Consider the following 19,046-nt stretch of genomic DNA (forward strand, 5'->3'; position numbering starts at 1 on the left):
CTTGAATGGACCTCCTACTGGCTTTGACCAACTCCAAGCTCACTCAATTTCTGGGGAAGAACCAAAACAGATGGCCAAGAGCACAGATTTCTTTGAAAACTATTCCATTTCTCTGTTAAGAACACTGTCCCCAAAATATTGACATTTAATAATTTCAGTCTTCATTTCCCATGGTGTACACCGAGTCTTGAAAATTTTAAAGCTCTTCTTAATCTTGACCTATTTCTGATTGAAGAAATTGATTTTACAGTCAACAGACTCTAGAAAGATGCCAACATGAGTACTGACATGCCGAGGGCTTCCAACACCAAGTCACTTCCCCCTATTTTAGTTGAATTTCAGGCAATCAGAGCTCTTACCCAAATGCACGTAAAGTGAGAGAGAAACCAGGAATTCTCCTTAGGGTTAAATCAAATTAGAAACACTTGGCAGAGACTTTCCTGACCTATGAATACCCGCAAATTTGAAAACTCTCAATTGCACTGAAACCAGAATTCAATAGGAACTTAATTGCCAGGTACTCGATTTCTCACTAGAGAAAAACATTTTGCTATGAGGTAGATGGATAGAGCCAAATGAAGGTCAATAGGGTCAATAGTTATTCCATGTACCAGCTCAGCTTTTCCTAAGAAAATAAAACAACTTTCCTCTCCTGCTGTGTGTCTTCTGTCACAATCACACATCCAAGCACTGTCTGTCTGCAGGCCATGCTTTTATCCCAAGGGAGCCTTATGTACCTACCCCTTTGGAGCTGGAAACTTCTGGGAAATATCACAAGACACAGAGAGGGACTGCTGAGGCCTCATGGCTTTCTAAGAAGTTTGGGGTACATATAAGCATTGGGGGTGGGAGAAATAAGGCTTTGCCTGAACAGCCAGACTAAATTCAGTGGGTAATGACATGGAGAAAACTTATCTTAAGGAGTCAGCACAGATTTCTGGCAGGTCCTCACTCTGACCAGATTGAATGTGGTGGCTTCTAATCTCTCCCAGAGGAGAGCCGGCATCAGACACGCAGAACAGGAGGGAGCAGGTGGACCCTGGGACAATGAGAAGCTAAGCTTCATGCCCAGTAGACCTGGAGCTTCGGGGCCACAGCAGTGCAGACATCTCCACTTTGAGGATGGGAGCAGACACGTGCTCCAGTGCTGCTCTGGGCCGTCCAACCACAAGAGGAAAGCCTCCCGCTGCAACATCCTGATGGCACTGAACATTCCCACCTACGTCCATGTGCTTTGCTTCTGCCCTTACCAGTCAGCCCTTGGGCCCCCAGCTTCCTGCATGAGCTGCCTGCAGTGAGCAGATATGGATCACTGGGCTTCAGAATCTCCCCACTGTAGAGATTTCTCTTTGCAAACCAGAGCTGGGGCCCTGATTATGGTTTAATGTTCAGGTAACTCTGCTCCAGGGAAAGAGCATGTGCTACTGGTTTGGACTTCTCAGATGCTTCTTGAGATGGTCCTTGTAGACTGTAGTCTGGTTATTTATTTTATTTTCAGCTTCAGTCTGTTCATAGGCTTTATTGGTGTGGGGCCTGCCTGAGAGGAGAACCATTCTCAGGGTGCTGATGAATTAAGTCCAAATAGAGGCTGAGGATCTGTGAAGGAAGGAGGCCCTTTGGGGAGGACTTCGTGTCCCCTCAACACAGCCTGCTGTCCCCACAGGCCTAGAACACGTCGACAGCAGAGGCATGTCTCCACAGGTGGGGACAGAGAGCAAGCACAGGAGCGGCCTGGCTCGGATGATCACGCCCCTGCCACTCATCAGTTTGGAACATCGGAGAACCAGGCATTGGGGTGGGAAGCTCTGGATGCGTGGAGCAGGGCTGTCGGTTAGACTCGGGGGCCAGGAGACTGGGGGCTGCATCACAGGGCACAGCTGCACCTTGACAAAAATACTGCATAGCGAGCATGCAGGACATCTGCTCAGAGCAAGCTCCTGTTAGACATCAAATTACAGCAGCACCCCATGACCCAGCATCCATGAGTCAGCCCCAATATCAGCACCCTATGACTTGGCACCCACGATTGGTAAAAGGGCTCCTGACATCAAGGAAGATGCAGAGGAGATGATAAACTTGCTCCAACAGGTGGTGAGTCTTCTGCTCGTGGGAGCAAATCTGAAGGGACAAGGAGAGGGTCTGGAGGGAAAGGGAGGGGCTCATGGCCAGAGACACAACTGTCCCTAAACACAGGAGGTGGCATGACCCCCTCCCAGAGCCCACCATCCTCGCCCACCTCCCTCGGCTGCAGGGCTGACCTAGAAGGTGCATCCGAGTGGGATCCCATGACATGGGGTGACAGCAGTTTCTGCCCCAGGGTTCAGAGGACTGAGCACATGAGACAAGGGGAAGATGGTGGGTCTGCAGGCATCTAGGGGGTCTGGCTTGCCCCTGAGCAGGGAGAAAATGATTCAGAAGGCAAGGCTGGGAAGCAGGGGACAGCCCACCCAGGACACATGGGGACATTTTGATCCTGCAGCTGAAAAGGTGTCTGCTGTGCTTACTTCCAGGACTTAAATATGAGCCGCACCGTGGACTGTGTCTCTCGGGTTCAGCCGAGTCTTTCTGTAAGCCTGAGGGAAACAGTCTCCAAACACCTTATATGGTAAAATTTGACACTGGGGAATCCAGGGCTGAGCAGAGCCTCAAAGAGCAGGTTCTCCACAGGGAGGGCGGGAGATAACTGCATGTGACAGCCAAGCAGAGGCACTTGGGGAATCCAAATGGCCACTGGGGACACTTAAATGGGGCTCTAGAGGGCATGCAGAGTGGGCCCTGCAGAGCTTCAGACCTGCAGAGACCAGCGTTTTAAGGAGTGTGGGGTGGAAATGAAACAGTGGACAGGAAGGCCCAGCAAGGGGCCCATTCATCAGTGCAGACCAGCACTCAGGCACTGCCCGCAGCCTGGGCGTTGGTGCCAGAGCCCCAGCAGTGCCCTTCGTGCCAAGGCTCCAAACTCCAAATCCATCTCACTCTTCTCATCCACACACCCCAGCTCTGGAGACCCTGGATGCGGGAGAGACAAGCCTGAGAGGGCCAAGCAGCATTGCAAGTCTGTGCATCGGGGGGCACATCATCCACAACACACCCCGGGCGGGTGGCTGTGAAGCTGTCCAGTGGTATGTGCAACTAGGGAAAACCTTGGTGTATTAGTTTCAGTTGCTGCTGTAACAAATCACCACAAACTTGGTAGCTTAAGAAAGAGCCCAAATCTATTACCTCACAGTCCTGTAGGTCAGAGGCATGAGCTGGTATAGCGGGGCCCCTGCTCTGCTCTTCACAGGTGAAAATCAGGAGGATGGCAGGTGGGTCAGGTCAGGCAGCTCTGGGAAAGAACCCCCTTCCCACCCTGCTCAGGGTTCTACAGCCCCCAGCTCCTTGCAGCTTTGGACTGGGGGCTTGCTCCCTTGCTGGCTATCAGCTGGGGGCCACCTTGGCCCTGAGGCCATGAGGCCGGTGCACACAGCCCCTCAAAGCAGGGGGACCATCCAGTCCTCCGGCTTGCAGGTTCCTGTTGCAGCTTCTGCCCATCTCCCTGACTCCAGCCAGAGGAGGTTCGCTGTTTTTCAGGGGTCATGTGACTGCTCTGGGCTCACCCAGATAATCCAGGATGACCTCTCTATTCAAGATCCATAACTTTAATTAATGTGCAAGTTCTCTTTGCCATATACCCAGGTTCTAAGGATTAGAAAATGGACACCTTGGGGGGCCCTTATTCTGCCCTCCACACCGGCTTATGTCTCAGTAGGGTTCCCCAGAAACAGACCCCAGTACGCGAGTTAGGGCAAAAGTGGTTAACAGGTGTCCCTGGGAAGAAGCTGGAGGGGCGAAGGGACACCGGCTCAGAGCAGGTAAGTAGAGCATTTATACCCCATGCCCATTAATCATTGGCCAAGGGCTGACCTGGGGGGCACATAAACTCCCAATGGTGTCCGGCTCTTCACAGGCCCAGCCAAGTGGACCCCAGAGCCCGAGGGCTGACTCTAAAGGCGAAGTGCTGGCTAGGGAGAGAGGCATTCTGAGGTCACCCACTGATGCCGGGGTTCTTGTTTCCAGAGGCAAAGAATGAACTTTGCAAACACTCAAGGTAGGAGAGCAAGGCAGAGGCTTTTATGTAGAAATAAAGTGAAAGGACAGAGCTCCTGGCTTAGGCCAGGAGGGGACAAGAGAGCCCCAGGGTGGTGCATTGTCTAGGGGTTTTATAGGCAGTTAAGAGAAAAAAGGCTACTGTGTCAGGATGGCTGAGTGGTCTAAGGCACCAGACTCAAGAGACAAAGGGCTAGGGATGTACACCTGCTAAGTGGTCCCAAAATGTTTATCTTTGAAGAAACATTAAATTTTTTGTTAGTCTTCCTGGGTATTTACAAGAATTTTACTGCTCTGATTTCTCCCAGGATAGAGCTTCCCTGGTCTGGGAACATATCACTCAAGACTGCCTGCTTTGCCCCCAAAGTGGTCTGAGTTATTGTCTGTTTGTTAAAGAGTATGTTAAGAAGTTACTTTTTAACAAGTTGGGTTTTAAAATGCAATCTCATTTTCAAGATGGAATCCTTCCTATTTTTACTGTGTTGATTGGGCTTGCTTGCTGCATTGCCCAGGTTGCAAATCATTTGTTTAGGGCTAGTAGAGTCAGAAAAACAAGCTGGGTGAAGCAAATCCCACAATGGATTAGCTTGCTTTGTTTTTTCCAGAGGTCGTCACCCTACTCTGTCTAAGCCCATGGTCCCTGTCTCACCACCACAACTTTTCTGCACAGGACTTCCAGGAGGAGGTTACAGGGCAACAGCCTGGCAGAATCATTTTTGGGAAAACTAACAAGCTGGGAACCAAGGAGACATAAGGCTCCAGAATCATGCAAAACGGTAAACCTTAGCTACCAGCCTGTGGCGGAAGCAACAGAAAAGGCTGCCGGACTGGAGCTGTTGGCCCCCACCCCCACTGCTGAGTTTTGAGGAGCCTTTAGTGGACACACTCTTTGCCATGAAGTCTAGGTCTTATCTTTGTGCCTGAGTCTTACCCAGCGATACTCTCATTGCCTTTTTATCCAAATCCCACACATCGTCTAAGCCTTGCTGAAATGCCTCCTCCCTCATGAAGCAGAACCTGGTATCCCCGGCCCCGGATGCCCCCCAGACTTGTCAAAATTTCTCTGTGAAACACGACTTTGTATTTTGCGATGTGCTATGTGTGTCCCTGTCTAATGTGCCCGGGCAGACGACGGTTCGGGGCAGGAGCTGGGCTGTGTCGGCTCCCTGCCCCTGCCCTGGGTGCTGGATCAGCATCTGGGGGAAGTCACCCTGCTCCACCTGAGCTCAGGCCACCCGCACTGCCACTGGGGCACTCACATCTTTCCTTGCTGTCCCACACTCCCACTCCCAGCTTCTTGGAAGCTGCCACAGTTCTCTCTCCCTGTCATTGCTCCATTCTGGCCTTCCCACCCGGACCAAGCAGAGTTCCTACCTTTCCAAGAGTTTCAGCTCCCAAAAGGCAAACAAAGGGCAGCGCAGAGGAGCGCTGACCTCCCGAGCAGCACCGTGGGCTGCCACTGCTTAGCGTGAGGCCTGCGGAGAAGAGAGCCTTGGGCCACCAAGTGGGGAACTGGGGGCAAGGCCTCTGGCTCCTGCTTGGCCTCCTGCCTTGGGAGCCACCCTGAAGAGTGAGAAGTCCCACTGGGCAAGAACTCACGCCTGCAGCCCCAAGCCTGGGCTGCACTGGCTGGCAGCCCACATTGGCTCACTACCTCAGGAGCCCTGGGAAAATTACTCAGCGTCTCTGTCTGTGAAAAAGAGACTCTGTTGCCAAAAGGGGATTCTCAAGGGTGTCTGCCTCGTGGCGGGATGTGAGGCTCAGCTGACACAACTGACAGGTGACATGTGCAAAGTGGTGAGTGCACGTGGGGCGGTGGTCAGGGAGAACCAGCCCACTGGCCTTTCCTGGGTCAGTGGGCCAGGGAGGGGGAGATGGGGAGGTGAGTCACACCCTCAGTTCCCTCCTCTATCCACAATTGTTGAGCACCTGCTACATGCCAGGCACCTGGCCAGGTGCTAGAACAAGTGTGAAGGCAGGAACGCCAAGGGATATGGTTCTGGTAACCGAGGCAAGAGGTGATGATGCCCTGAGACACTGGCAGCAGTGATGAAGACATGACATTTGAGAGGCTGAGGTCACAGGAGGAGGCCAGGATATGCAGGCTCCAGGTAAGCTGTCATCCAAAAATAGCTACTGTCTCCAAACTCCCACACAAGACCTGAGAGTTCTGCACAGCACCCCGTCCTTGGCTGTGTGCTCTGGGAGCCATGACGGTGGGTCTGGGGGCCGGTCAGGGGGGGCCATGGCTGGGCTGGGGTGCAGAGGACTCTCTGAGCATCAGGTGGCCACCGGCCAGCAGGAAAGGCCCCTCCTCCCAGTGACCTGAGGTCACTATGGGTGAATCTATCTGCTGAACCCAGATTCCTCTTCCAATTTCTAGACCTTGTTGCTTGATGAATATTTTTCATCTGATGTCCCACAGGGACTGTGGGTGAGCACAGAGTAGCTTCTCTCACCCCCCAGTTTGTATGATGCTCTTCTAGCATCCTAGGTGGCAGCTTGCAGGGAGGGTACCTGAGGTACGGGCAGGTGAGGAGCTCTCTGGGCTGGAGGGGAAGACCCAGCGTTGGGGAGGCCTTGGCCTGAGGAGGTCTTCCGCAGCCTCATGGCCAGAGCTCTTTCCCCTGCATCAGTATCATCCTGTGCCTGGCTCCCAGGGGACTTGAGTCTCCACGGAGGCAGAGAAATGAAGCAGGAGAAGAGAGAGCATTCCGTGACAGCCCCCATCAACCTGAGCGCCCCCCACAGGACCCTGCTCACTTTTTGGATGGGGGAAGCGATGGTAAGAGGAGTTGGAGTCAAGGGAACTCCTATGTCTGCCTTGAGCACAGGGGTGGATGATGGTGCCACCGGAACTGACCCCTGGATGGGGAGCACTTTGGGTCATGTGAGTTTAAAGTCCCTGTGGGACATCAGATGAAAAATATTTGTCAAGCAACTAGGTCTAGAAATTGGAAAAGGAATCTGGGTTCAGCAGGTAGACTCAGGAAACATCCACATACAGACAGGAATGGATGGCATCATCCACTGAGGATTCATGGCACATACACATGCAGGGAGGAGGGTCTCTGCCCTCAGACACAAGAGTCGGCCCTAATATGGTAACAGTGCACAAAGGGCCCACAGAGGCTTGTGGAAACCCAGGGAAGGGAGAGATTAATTCTGCCTAGAAAGGGTGCAGGAAGCTTCCAGCAGACCTGACGTTTGCTCTGGGCCAGAAGGTGTGCCAGGAGATGAGGAGGCTGGGGGTATGGACACAGCACGAGGAGAGGGCAGAGAGACTGAGGTCACAGAAGGGCAGCACTGAGGCATTTGTGTGGGTGCTGGGCTGCGGATGGGGCTGCGGAGGTGTGTGGAGGCCCAGATGGGCAGGCAGAGGGGCAAGGCGGTGACTGTGGCCGCTGGAAACTCCCTTTGTTTGCTTGTTTGTTTCTGCTGGCTTATCTGTTTGTTGTGTAGGCAATAAACCTGGCCACATTGGCAGTTTCAAAGGATCACCTTGGCAACATTGCGGAAGCTGGATTGGAGGAGACTGGTCAGGGCCTTGATGGAGTGGTCAGAACTCTCCATCTGCTGTTTGATTTCCTCACTTGCTGCAGGGCTGGGAGAGAACCAGGTGGCAGCCTGTCCCACGACTAACCCTTTATGAGTCTGTGCAAAGCACTCTACCTTTTGTGGATTTCTGCTATAAAATGGATGTCATGGTAGCCTTACTGTCCTCAGTATACTCTGTGGGTTTGTAACAATCAGTATGTAAACATTACTAGAAAACCCTCAGTGGGCTTTATGGTGGGTCCTTTCTCATGCATGGTCATGCAGGGTCTTTTAGACTATTAGAAGCTATTAAATAATTCTCCCTGTTTTGGATCTTGGTTAATCTGACTGTCTAATACCTAATTTCACTGTACTCCTTCCCCATTGGGCTCCTGGGGTGAAAATCTTGCCCAATTTTCCACCTGTTACTGATTCACAGTTCCCTTTGCTCCAGGGAAGGACACATGACTGTTTCGGGTCAGAGTTGAGCGTGTGGCAGATGTGAAATTCCACTTTAGTCTGCATTTGCTGACCATTTGCCCCTTCGTCCAGTGGTTTGGACACTTTAGCCTTGGCCATGGGTGGGCAGCCAAGTGGGTGGGTAGGTGGATTCCTGGAGGAAGAAGAGAAGGTAAAAGGGAAAACTGGATGGGACATTTCTAATGTGCTACTTCTCATGGGAAGAGAGACAGGGCTGTGCCTGGGACCCCTGAGAGTCCTGCGTCCTCCAAAGTTTTAATATCCTGTGAAAGCCCCCGGAGTCGTGGGTGGGAGCAAGGCGCTCTTCCCTGGGGTCCTGTGGCCCCATTTAATCCATCCAGAATCCATCTCAGATGGGTACAGATCCTCCTGCCTCTCTCACTACCACCTGCTCCCCCTCAGCACCCGCCCCACCTTGCCGCAGTCCCTTGGAGGGGCAGGAAGACCTAATCTCAGCTGCTTTCTGGGAGGGGCAGAGCCAGTTTATGAGATAAATAAAAACGTTCTTGATAAGATTGATTGCCTCACTCAGCAAAAGTTCAGGTTGACGGTTCTCAGCAAGGATAAGGATGGCAAAGAACAAAGGCAGTGAGAGAGACTCCCCTTCCCCTAAGATGTGAATGACCCCGCCCACGGGAAGGCCCAGGAAACCGTGTCTGCTGCACTTGTCCTCTCCTTTTTGGTCCCAAACCATTACCACACTTAAGAGCGTGGCATGCAAATCTCTTCATCTAATTCCAAGGCTTGCTTAGCACCTGGCTGCATGTCCTCTTCTTAGCATCTTTTTATGAGTCCAGACTTTGACTTACAGCCAGGCGAGCAAAAGCAGCTCAGAGCTTTACCTGCCGGCAAAGGGCCTCCAGCCGCCGTGTGTGGAATCGTGTGCTTTGGCAGGAAAGACCAGCCGGCCAAGTCAGCACAACACAATCCATGCCCAGTGATCTCTGCAAATGGATTAACCTCTTTGGAGAGCTTTCCTACTAAGCCCGTCTCTTTTCCCCCGCTCCAGCCGGGTTCCAGGAGGGAACAGGATGGGTGACTGCCCGAGGCCCAGTGGGCTCCTGGCCGGCAACAAGGAGACGCGCAAGGGGCAAGTAAAGACCCGATTAGCACCCTCTTCTTGACCTGATGCCTTTTCTGATAATAGATCAGAAGCAACACGCAAGACTGCTTTCATTCACGTTAACAAGTTTAATGTAGGGGGTGATGCTGTTTTGCTAAACTAAACATTGATGTGGGTTTAATAATAATAATAATAAAAATTTGTTTGTGAGCCTGTCTGGTCTTTTTGACTCAGCTCACTTCTTTTTTTTTTTTTTTGAGCATGCTGAGTCATTAGTATTTTTCCATTTATCAATGACCCATTATCATAAAGAATCAATCAACAATATAATGAAAATGTACTGAAAATATTCACAGCTACTGCTGCTAAACTGTTTTGACAGCAAAAAAGAAGCTCTGTGCTCAGCTTTTACCTTCCGAAAGTATTTATCTGCGGCTGTGATCTAGGTCTTCTGCGTTTGTCTTATATCACTTGGTGTGTGAGGAGGACTCGATTCCCCCACCTTTTTGCAGACCACCACAAAACTCCTTATTGTATGGGGCTTGTTTCACTTGCACGGAGGCATTAGCTATGTCATACTGTTCTCTTCTCATCAGCCAAAGAGTGAAAGACGCAAAATGAAAGTAGTCAGCACCTTCCTCTTCTGCAGTGATTTTTATGTCAACTCAGAATCTCAGTTTGCAAAATGACTCATGACTCCAAAGCCTTCTTCTCTGACAATGCATATTATCTCTGCTGAAGAGAAAACGTGTCTTGGTAACGTGATTACAAAGGTAATTATAAGTCAGCCCTTGTCATTTTAACACCACCAACCACAGCTATCCAGAAAGGCTTCTGACACATTCTAAATGCAATGCTGTCACTTCTACACAGGGGTCACCTGCTACCAACATAACTGTCAACACAGCTCAGAAGCTGCAGGTGGAGGCTGGCTTTGAGTGTGGGTGTGCCGTCCCCCTGACTGAGGATACGGTGAACAGAGTCCTTCCAAGACCATCCGCTTGTAAGAACATAACATTTCCAGAAGGTTGTCTTTTGAAAAAAAATTTTAATTCTCCTAGAGTTCTGCCATCCATAGACCCCCATGTGTGAGAACCACTAATCTCCATCCTCTTCACCATTCAGGAGAGGGACCGGGCCAGGAGAGCGGGCAGCACCTGCCGGGAGGCGCCCTCTGCTTCCGCAGATGCGGGAACTCAGGCGCAGCCCCCAGTCCCGACTTCCTGTCTGTCTCACGGCAGCTCTCGTTCCCCATGAAGCCTCACTGACTTCCTATGTACAAAATGGTGATGTTAAAGGCTACTTATTACTTTTTCATTTCTTTTTTCTAAATATATATTCTCTGTGTCTCTATTAGAACATAGAAACTTGGAGTTTCAAGTTAGCATTATTAATTCATGGAGAATAATATTGTTTTAAGCTGCAACCGGAGCGCCCTCTAATGGCTATTTACTGCACAGTGAATTCTTAGGAGAATGAAATACCCCTGATCTTTAAAAGGGACTTTTAAATTATTGTTTAATGAAGCATTGTTTGCATTTGGATCCCATTTCAGGTTCTAGAAAAACATGACATCCCCACCTCTGAAAATCATATCCATATAAGTGAAAACAAAATTTACTCAATATGATAGTTAATTTTATGTGCCAACTTAACTGTGTTACAGGATGCCCAGATGTTTGGTCAAATATTATTTTGGGTGTATCTTTGAGTGTGTTTGGGGATGAGATTAACATTGAATCAGCAAACTGAGTAAAGCAGATTGCCCTCCCTAGTGTGGGTGGGTCTCATCCAATCAGGTGAAGGCCTGGATAAGACAAAGGGCTGACCCTCCTCCCCGTAGGAAAGAACTCCTATCTGACTGCAGGAGCTAGGACATCAGTGTTCCTGCCTTTGGAGTTGGACTGAAACATCGGCTCTTGGGTCTTGAGCCTGCCAGCTTTCAGACTGAATCTTAACAATGCCGGCTGTCTTGGTTCTGAGGCCCTCAGACTCGACTAGAACCACACCATCAGCTCTCCTGGCTCTCCTGCTTGCAGTTGCATATCTCAGGACTGCTCAGCTTCTATAATTGTGTGAGCCCTTCGCATATATTCATATATCCTGTTAGTTCTGTTTCTCTGGGGAACTCTAATAAAGTCAATTTCAAGGTGCTTTAAAAAAATCACTATTACACAGTGTGGGGTGGCTCTCCTTGAAGCATCAGTCCGCCTACCATCATGAATGGTTTTGACTAATCAGTCGTCAAGTCATGCTGACAGTGAAGAACAAGAAAAGTGAGATCTGTGATCACTGATTTCTAAAAGTATCACATAAAAATAAAATATAAAATACTCAATAAAAGCAGGATGAGCTCTAGAGGTGTTGCATTTTACCTTCATGTTTGCCCTTACATTGGGCTTGATCCTCACAGCAATTCTGAGAGCAGAGCAAACATCCTCAGCTCAACTTACAGACTCGCAGCTCCATAACCTGGTCCCACAGATGGCAGCTGACCTCTACTTTGTGCCTTTCCCATTATAACCATGGTATCACTAAGTCATTCTCTGCCACAAACCAGTAGGGCAGCATCTCCAGCTAGTTCTCTAACCCCATGACTGGGGGTGATTTTCAATGGGTAGTGTGTTCCCAGTGGCTGTTTTCTGGCTGACCTGGCCCAATAGCCTAGAACAGGATATAAATAATCCCAAGCACAGGTTTTGGCATTTCTGTTTAGAACAAGTGACTTTCCTCCATCCAATGGGCCTCTAATATACCCCACCACTGTACAAAAGAGTGATTGGGATCCAGTGTGATTTGGAGTCTTGGTGAAATAGTTAAATTATTTACATAGTAAAATGTAGTAAAAAATAATAATAACAGTAAAAATGTGTGAAGTAAAACTTTCTAGAAGTCAGGAAGCAAATCTTAGTCATCTCTATCCCTGAAAGCCCTCACACAGAGAAGGTGCTCTGTAAACATCAAGTATATAAATAAATGGATGGATAAATCATAATAATTTTACTGTCTGATTATCACCTGTTCTGCACCTACGAGATGCCAGGACCTGTGCTAAGTCCTTTACATTCATTACTTCTAATCCTCTCTACCACCTTCCTGAGTGATAGTATTTTTCATTATACAGCTGAGGAAACTAAGGCTCAGAGAAGCTATGTGCTCAAGGCCTCACAGATGAAATAATAGTGCTGGGACCAATGCCTCAACTGTTTGGTTCCAAAGCCCACATAGTCTGCACCTCAACCTGACAGTTACCCACCATTGATGAGTCACAGGACAACTTCACAGCCCATAGGAAGCATATGAGTGGCTTCATGTTGGTGTATCATTCTCAGACACGACCAAATAATCATGGGTCAGGATTAGAGCCATCCCATGCTATCTCAGGACCCTGGAGAGCAACTCCTCTGTCATCCCTGCATTTGCAGGACACCCAAGGATTGAGAAGGCCGAGTAGCCTCTCTGAAATAGGGAAACACTGCACGTGTTCCAAGGGCCAGGAGCAGGACAGGGGCCTGTCCCCTCCCCAGGTGTGTGCCCCATGCGTTCGCTGGCTTACCTGGTCTGAATGCTCTTGGAGATGATGCCTATGGCTTTGGGCAGTTGCTCTCAGAAATCCTACTTTATAATAGAGAAAGTCCCTACAAAACTTAGTATTTGGCTTCTGTGAGTTTGTTTATAATATTTAAGTAAACCTATCTTTACTTAGAGACTCTTTGATGCATCCCCAATGTGCATTTATTAACAGCTTTTTTTGTCTCTGATCTTTCCCTTTCTAAGTCACATTTTAGCTACAGAGGTTACAGTGATGAGCATGTGTCAGCAGATTTCACTGTCTTCCAGATGACATCAGTACCTGCAGACAGAATTTAGCAGAAAGACCTCTCCTTCTTGGAGAAGAGAATTCACAGAGTAGGTTTTTCAGGTTATGTGAGGTAGTTAAGATAAATTGTTACAAATACCTATAGAAAGTTGACCACTGAGCAAATAGACCAGTATTTTTAAAACAATATTTTTCATCTTTTGAATCAACTCTTGCAAAATGAGTAAACTCTGAGACAGCATATCCCAGGATGTGTTCCATGGGGTATTAAGAGATGTTCTGGGTAACAAGGATTCTGTGATGAATCAGTTTGACAAACACTGTGGTAACCTGTTTGCTTAAAATGGTAGAATCCTGCTCATTCTATTACGGGGAATACCATTACTCCCCATAAACAGAATACATTGCATGGTGTATTAGGATTCTCCAGGGAAACAGAACCAGTAAGATAAATACATATAAAAGGAGATTAATTATGAAGAACTGGCTCACATGTTTACAGAGGCTGAGAAGTCCTACAATCTGCTGTCTGCAAGCTGGAGACCCAGGGAAGTCCATGGTGTGATTCAGACCCAGTCCACAGTCCTGAAATCCAAGGCAGCAGATCATGTACATCCCAGGCTGAGGACAGGAGAAGGTGAGATGTTCCAGCTCAACAGTGACGCTCTCAGCAAACTGGATGATGCCCGCCCGCAGTGGGGAGGCCCTCTGCTTTACTGAGTCCACCAACTCAGAAGCACCCAGAAATCATGTTTAATCTGGGCACCCCATGGCCGGTCAAGTTGACATAAAAAATTAGCCATCACACGTAGTTTTTTGCCCAAAATTGTTCAATCACAGAACCACTCTGTTTATAATTGAGTGAGCTGAAGGACTAACACTTGAAAAATACGTTAGGGAAAGGCACTTCTAGGTCCTTTGATTTTTAGTGAATTCCTGTCTCAGCTCACAGTGTCATCCACGCTCTAGCAAAGCAGGGGACAGATCCAATAAACGTCGGTAACTAACACGTCCTCTTCACAATCCAGCAAGCTGCCAAGTGGGAGTATGGATTGTCTTGAATTGTCTTGGGATTTTTCTTCAGTTTGTTACAAGCTTGCAACATTTTGGGCTGGGACCCACCCTTTCTGTGGACCATCCAGGAAGACACTGAGGTTTTTCTCTTTTCATATTCATCTCTCCCTTCCTCTGCTCTCCTTTGGATTATTTGCTGTTGATTTTTAAACATTTGAGTAGGGTGCTTATTCCCTCTACTTTCATTCTCTTTTTATTGATGTAAGAATTTAAGGCAGTTCACCTCAGCAGAGCTTCACCTCTGTCCGTTACGATTTGTAGTGTTTTCATGTTTTCTCAAAATACCAAACTTTTGGTTTATAGTTATTCTTTGGCCAAAAAATTGTTTGAGAGAAATGTGGTGGTGGTAGCATATTTCATTTCCATGGGGAAAGGTCTTCCTGCATTTTGTCATTGCTATTAGCCTCATTTTTTTTTTTCATTATGGAATTTAAAGTATACGATGTGTTGACTTGATAAACATTTTACATTGCCCATCACCTCACAGTTACCTTTTTTTTTCTTTTGGTGAGAAAGATCTACTATCTTAGCAAATCTCAAGTAATGCAAGGCAGTATTACTGCCTATAGTCACTATGCATGATTTTAAAATAACATTTAATAGACTTTCCCCTCATTTGTTGCTTGCTTATAATATAGAGAAGATTATTGTCTCACACCAGGTTTGTATTAGAATTCCAGGTATATTTTTCTTCAACAAGATTTATCTTGATCCTTTCTTTCCCAAAAGCTGGGGAATGGAAACCCAATTACATGGCTCTCTTAAAAGGGCTGTATTTCTGGGCAGGGAGCAAAATGATCCACATCTTCCTGTCTTACTGTTTCCCCTCACCTAAAATGAGCATAGTTATGAATGGAAACCAGGACTTGCTCTTTAAACCAGGCTTCCACACTCGCAGTTTCCCTGGGCCTCATTTTCTTTATTGTGTGTGTGTTTTGGAGATTATTCAGTAGCAACCAACAAAGCTTTAATTCATTTTCCAAGTATTGTATTTTATTTCACTGTATGAATTTCCAATAATTAATCTGGTAAGTTTTTTTAGTGCAATTCAAGGAATCTTTATTCAAATTTGAAGACAGAATGAAAGACATAAATTAGTTAATTAGTGATGAATAACATTTAAAGATAAACGAGGAAGACCCAGCATTTACTGAGACAAGACACTTAGAAATAGAATGGTTTTTATTTGCTCTGTCTTCACGAAAAAATCCATAACTAGAATTCCATATAAGCTTGGGTGCCTACATTTTTCAGTCAACTACATCTATAATGTGCCTACTCACAGGAAGGAGATGAGGTTACCCACATTGCAATTACAGAAATTCCTACATAGGAACGGACGATGTCCAGGGTGCAGCCTAAGACCTGTAAAATGTTGGCAAATGTTACCCAAATGTAGGCCTTTCCTCAAAAACAAAACAACCTGCTATCTTCCCATTTTCTCCTCCAGCTATGTACAGAAAGACAGAAGCACTATATACCTTATCATTTTCTATCACATACTTTGTATTATTAATCACTTACTAAGTTCTTTTCTGCCACCTTCCTTGGAAGGTGTAAGAAATAAACACCCTCAAAAGAGTAGAAAACTGTAAGTATATAAATGTTGAGCCCAGAAAAATGAAGTACAGCAAAATGAAGAAGATGTTAAAATATGAATGTGCCGGCTATTACTTATCAGCAGTGGACAGTGGCAAGAGCAGTTTATTGTTCACCAAAATGTTTTTCTTCTTCTTGGCTATACAACTACATGTGTTTCCCAGACTCCCCTGCAGTTGGAGGCCCTCTGTTCAAATTTCTGCCGATGGGATGTGAACAGAAGTGCTACTTCCGGCTGTGGTCCATGAAAGCCCTCCTGGGACATTCTCCCAAACTCTTTCCTTCTACTTGACTGAGAGGACATGGCAGAGCCTCTGTCACCCTAGATCCTTAAATTACTAGATGGAGGAGATGTGTCCAGCCAACACACACACCTGCCAGGACTGTCACCTGAGCCAAAGCACACACTTTGATGGTCTTCGAGCCATTAATCAGCTGTGGGTGCATTTGTACATCAGCCCAGCGCAGCCTAAATAACACACGACTGACACAAAGCACAGCAAGCCCGTGTTTTCTGTTTGGGTTTCAGCAGGCCTTTACCAAAGCAGTCTAGACAGATGTCCACTCAGTCAGCTCTCAGTTGTTCAGGCATGCCTAGTGTTGGACCCGAGTGAGACCTGGCTCCCAGCACTGGAGGTCTCAGCTGGAACAGGGGGTCAGTTCATTTTCCAAAGGAGTAAGCCCAGAACTCTTGGACAGTGAGCCTCCAGAAACTTCTGGGGCAGCAAGTGTCCAGTTGAAGGACATCATCAGTTCAAAACCACAGGCCCATAACCTGGAGTTGAGGGGCGCATGCTACTGGTGAGTCATTGTGTTGAAATCAGGAAAGAGAGCTGTGGTCAGTGTCTGGAGTCAGGCAAGTCGGCCACACCAGGAACCCCAGGGATGCAGGCCAGAAGCCAGGGTCTCGGCTGCTGCGTTCAAATTCCCAGCTGCAGACCTTACTAATTATGGAATCTTAGGCAACTTATTAGTGTCTCTGAGCTGATTTACCTCTTCTATAAAGCTCAGATAATGAAGCTACACAGCTCTAAGGTTTGTTGTGAAAATTAGATGTACTCAAAGGGCTTAGTCTGGCACATAGTAAGCACTCAGTTAACGATGGCTATTTTTATTAAGATGAGTGAGAAGGATGATCCTGGGAGTACTCAGGATCTGGCACAAGCCAGGAGCCTGGCCAGAAAGGGTGGAGAACCAGGGTTACACTCAATGCAGAGGCTCCCATCTGAAGCTGAAGCAAAGCCCCACCTGGATCTGAAGTGTGGGGAAGCTGGGTCTTTCCACTACTCTGCAACCCTGTGACTCACCACCAATGGCCAGCACAGGCCAGACAGCATGGAGTGTCCTGGTCACACACATGGGGGGAGGGCAGTGACAGGGACCTCCCCGACCCCTGAGGGAAGCACTCCGAAGGCCTACCAGCCCTGAGGGGGGCCCAGGCAGAGTCAGTGCATTGAGATTGGCCAGGGAAGGAGGGCTGAGGAGTGGACCTTGCACGTCAGCATCTCAGATGCTCTAAGTATCAGCCATGTGACTTCTGGTGAGTCTCTGAACTTTATTTTTTTCTCATCTAAAATGCTGTCTTAAAGAGCTGCATTAGGATTAAATACAATAGCACATTATCTTAGGAAATACCTAATAGGGCATAGCTCCGTAAACCTTCACTGCAGGTCAGGGAAGGGAGGACTGATGTTTATGTGGTCCTGTGCTGATGGGTAAGTGGCTGGGCTGTGCACAGGAACCATTCAATTTGCTACAAAACCACTCGGAGGCCCTGTTGGTTGTGATTTACCATGACAGTGTCCAGTGTGGTGAGCTGGCTCAGCTATAAAGTGCCTGTGAACGAGCAGTGGGCCAGCCCCGGAGCCCCTGCTCCCAGTGCCCCTCTCTGCCCCAGGTGCGCCCTTGCGGCCCATCTCAGTTCCTCTGGCCGCTGTCATAGCCCTTGGCCCTCAGATGCACATCCTTTAGCACTGGGTGCTCAGTAGCTCCACTCTGTGCTGGACCCTCATGGGCAAGCTCCCACGGCTGAGTTTTTAGGTATAAGATCATCTATTGCACACTTGGCAAGGAAATCCTAATTCTCAGGAAGTGGCCTTATCTCCGACCCACCCCAGGTGCCTCTTCCACCCCATTCATGCAGAAGCCCTGGGAGGCCCCATCCGTGCCCCTGCAGGGTCATACCCAGCGCCATATCCTATACTCAGCAGGGGATGTCTGGACTCCAGACATGCAGGATCGGGTGGTGGCTCTTGTGCCGTCCGCATGGGTGAGCTCTTTCAGCACTGGCCTCTTTTCCTGGACTTTAAGGACAGCCTCTGTGTTTTCCTGCTGTCTTTCTCCTCTCAAACCTGTCTCAATGACCTCCCCAATGATATCAGTTGCTACATTGTTCTTAAGGATAGAAAGTGTCTTCAGCACAGGGTCCAGGAGAGAGGCTTCTCTGAGACCCAAGGCCATTCGTGTACCTGTTCTGGGACTGGGTTTGTTGCTTGTCATTTAGGTATGTTGGACCCTGTAAAGTCAAACGTCTGTACCTGTGCCAGGTCTGTGACTCTAAGGAGCCTTCACTGTTCACAGCCTTCACTGTCTTAGACTCAGAGGATCCCTCTGCATGGGGACATTTCTGACTCCAAAACTTTACCTGCTCTTGCAAGAATTTCTGTGTAACACTATTGTGCCTGGGGGTGGCGTGGGGGCTGACAGGCACCAGAAGTGGGCTAGGAGAGCCCGGTCAGAGGCAGAAGGTGGCCCAGAGGCAGAAGGTGGCCCACATTCTCTGTCAAGAAGCCACTGCCTAGGACCCCAGGAAAGGCCGGGCTGAGGTCTACACCAAGGCCTAGGAGGAAGCAGGGCAGCACTGAAAAGCCACCTGATAGAAAACCACCTGGTCTGAGGAAGGAAGCAAACCATGGGGAGCAGGACAGAGGGGTGCCTTGGGTGGGTCTGGATGGGGGACATCACTGCTACAGTGGCTCAGCAGCCTGACACAGAAATGAGACAGCATTTCTATCCAGGCCTGAAAACCACTTCAAGTCCCCAGCTTCTGAAGAAAGGAATTTGAACTCCTCAAAACACCCCTAAGTTTTGCCAAGTCTTGGCCACACCACAGATGGAAAATTAGGGGCCAAGGCGGCCTCACAAGCACACCTGGTGCCTTTATTCATTAGCTACCTCGGCCCAAATGCTGCTCAGAATCCCCTTCAAGCTGAAGGTCCCAAACCTAAGTTTTCTTTGTCCTATCAGTTCCTCATAAATCTATTGCCTGTCTCAAATGTACAAAAACTGCCTGCCGTGTCGATTTCTTGGGGTCTCAGTTTCACTGCTGGGCCCCCACGCACACTAATTAAACTCAGGTTTTGTCTCCCGGTCATCTGTCTAGTCAGT

The sequence above is a fragment of the Manis pentadactyla genome, chromosome 14, assembly GCF_030020395.1.
Source record: "Manis pentadactyla isolate mManPen7 chromosome 14, mManPen7.hap1, whole genome shotgun sequence".
In the NCBI taxonomy this organism is placed as follows: domain Eukaryota; kingdom Metazoa; phylum Chordata; class Mammalia; order Pholidota; family Manidae; genus Manis; species Manis pentadactyla.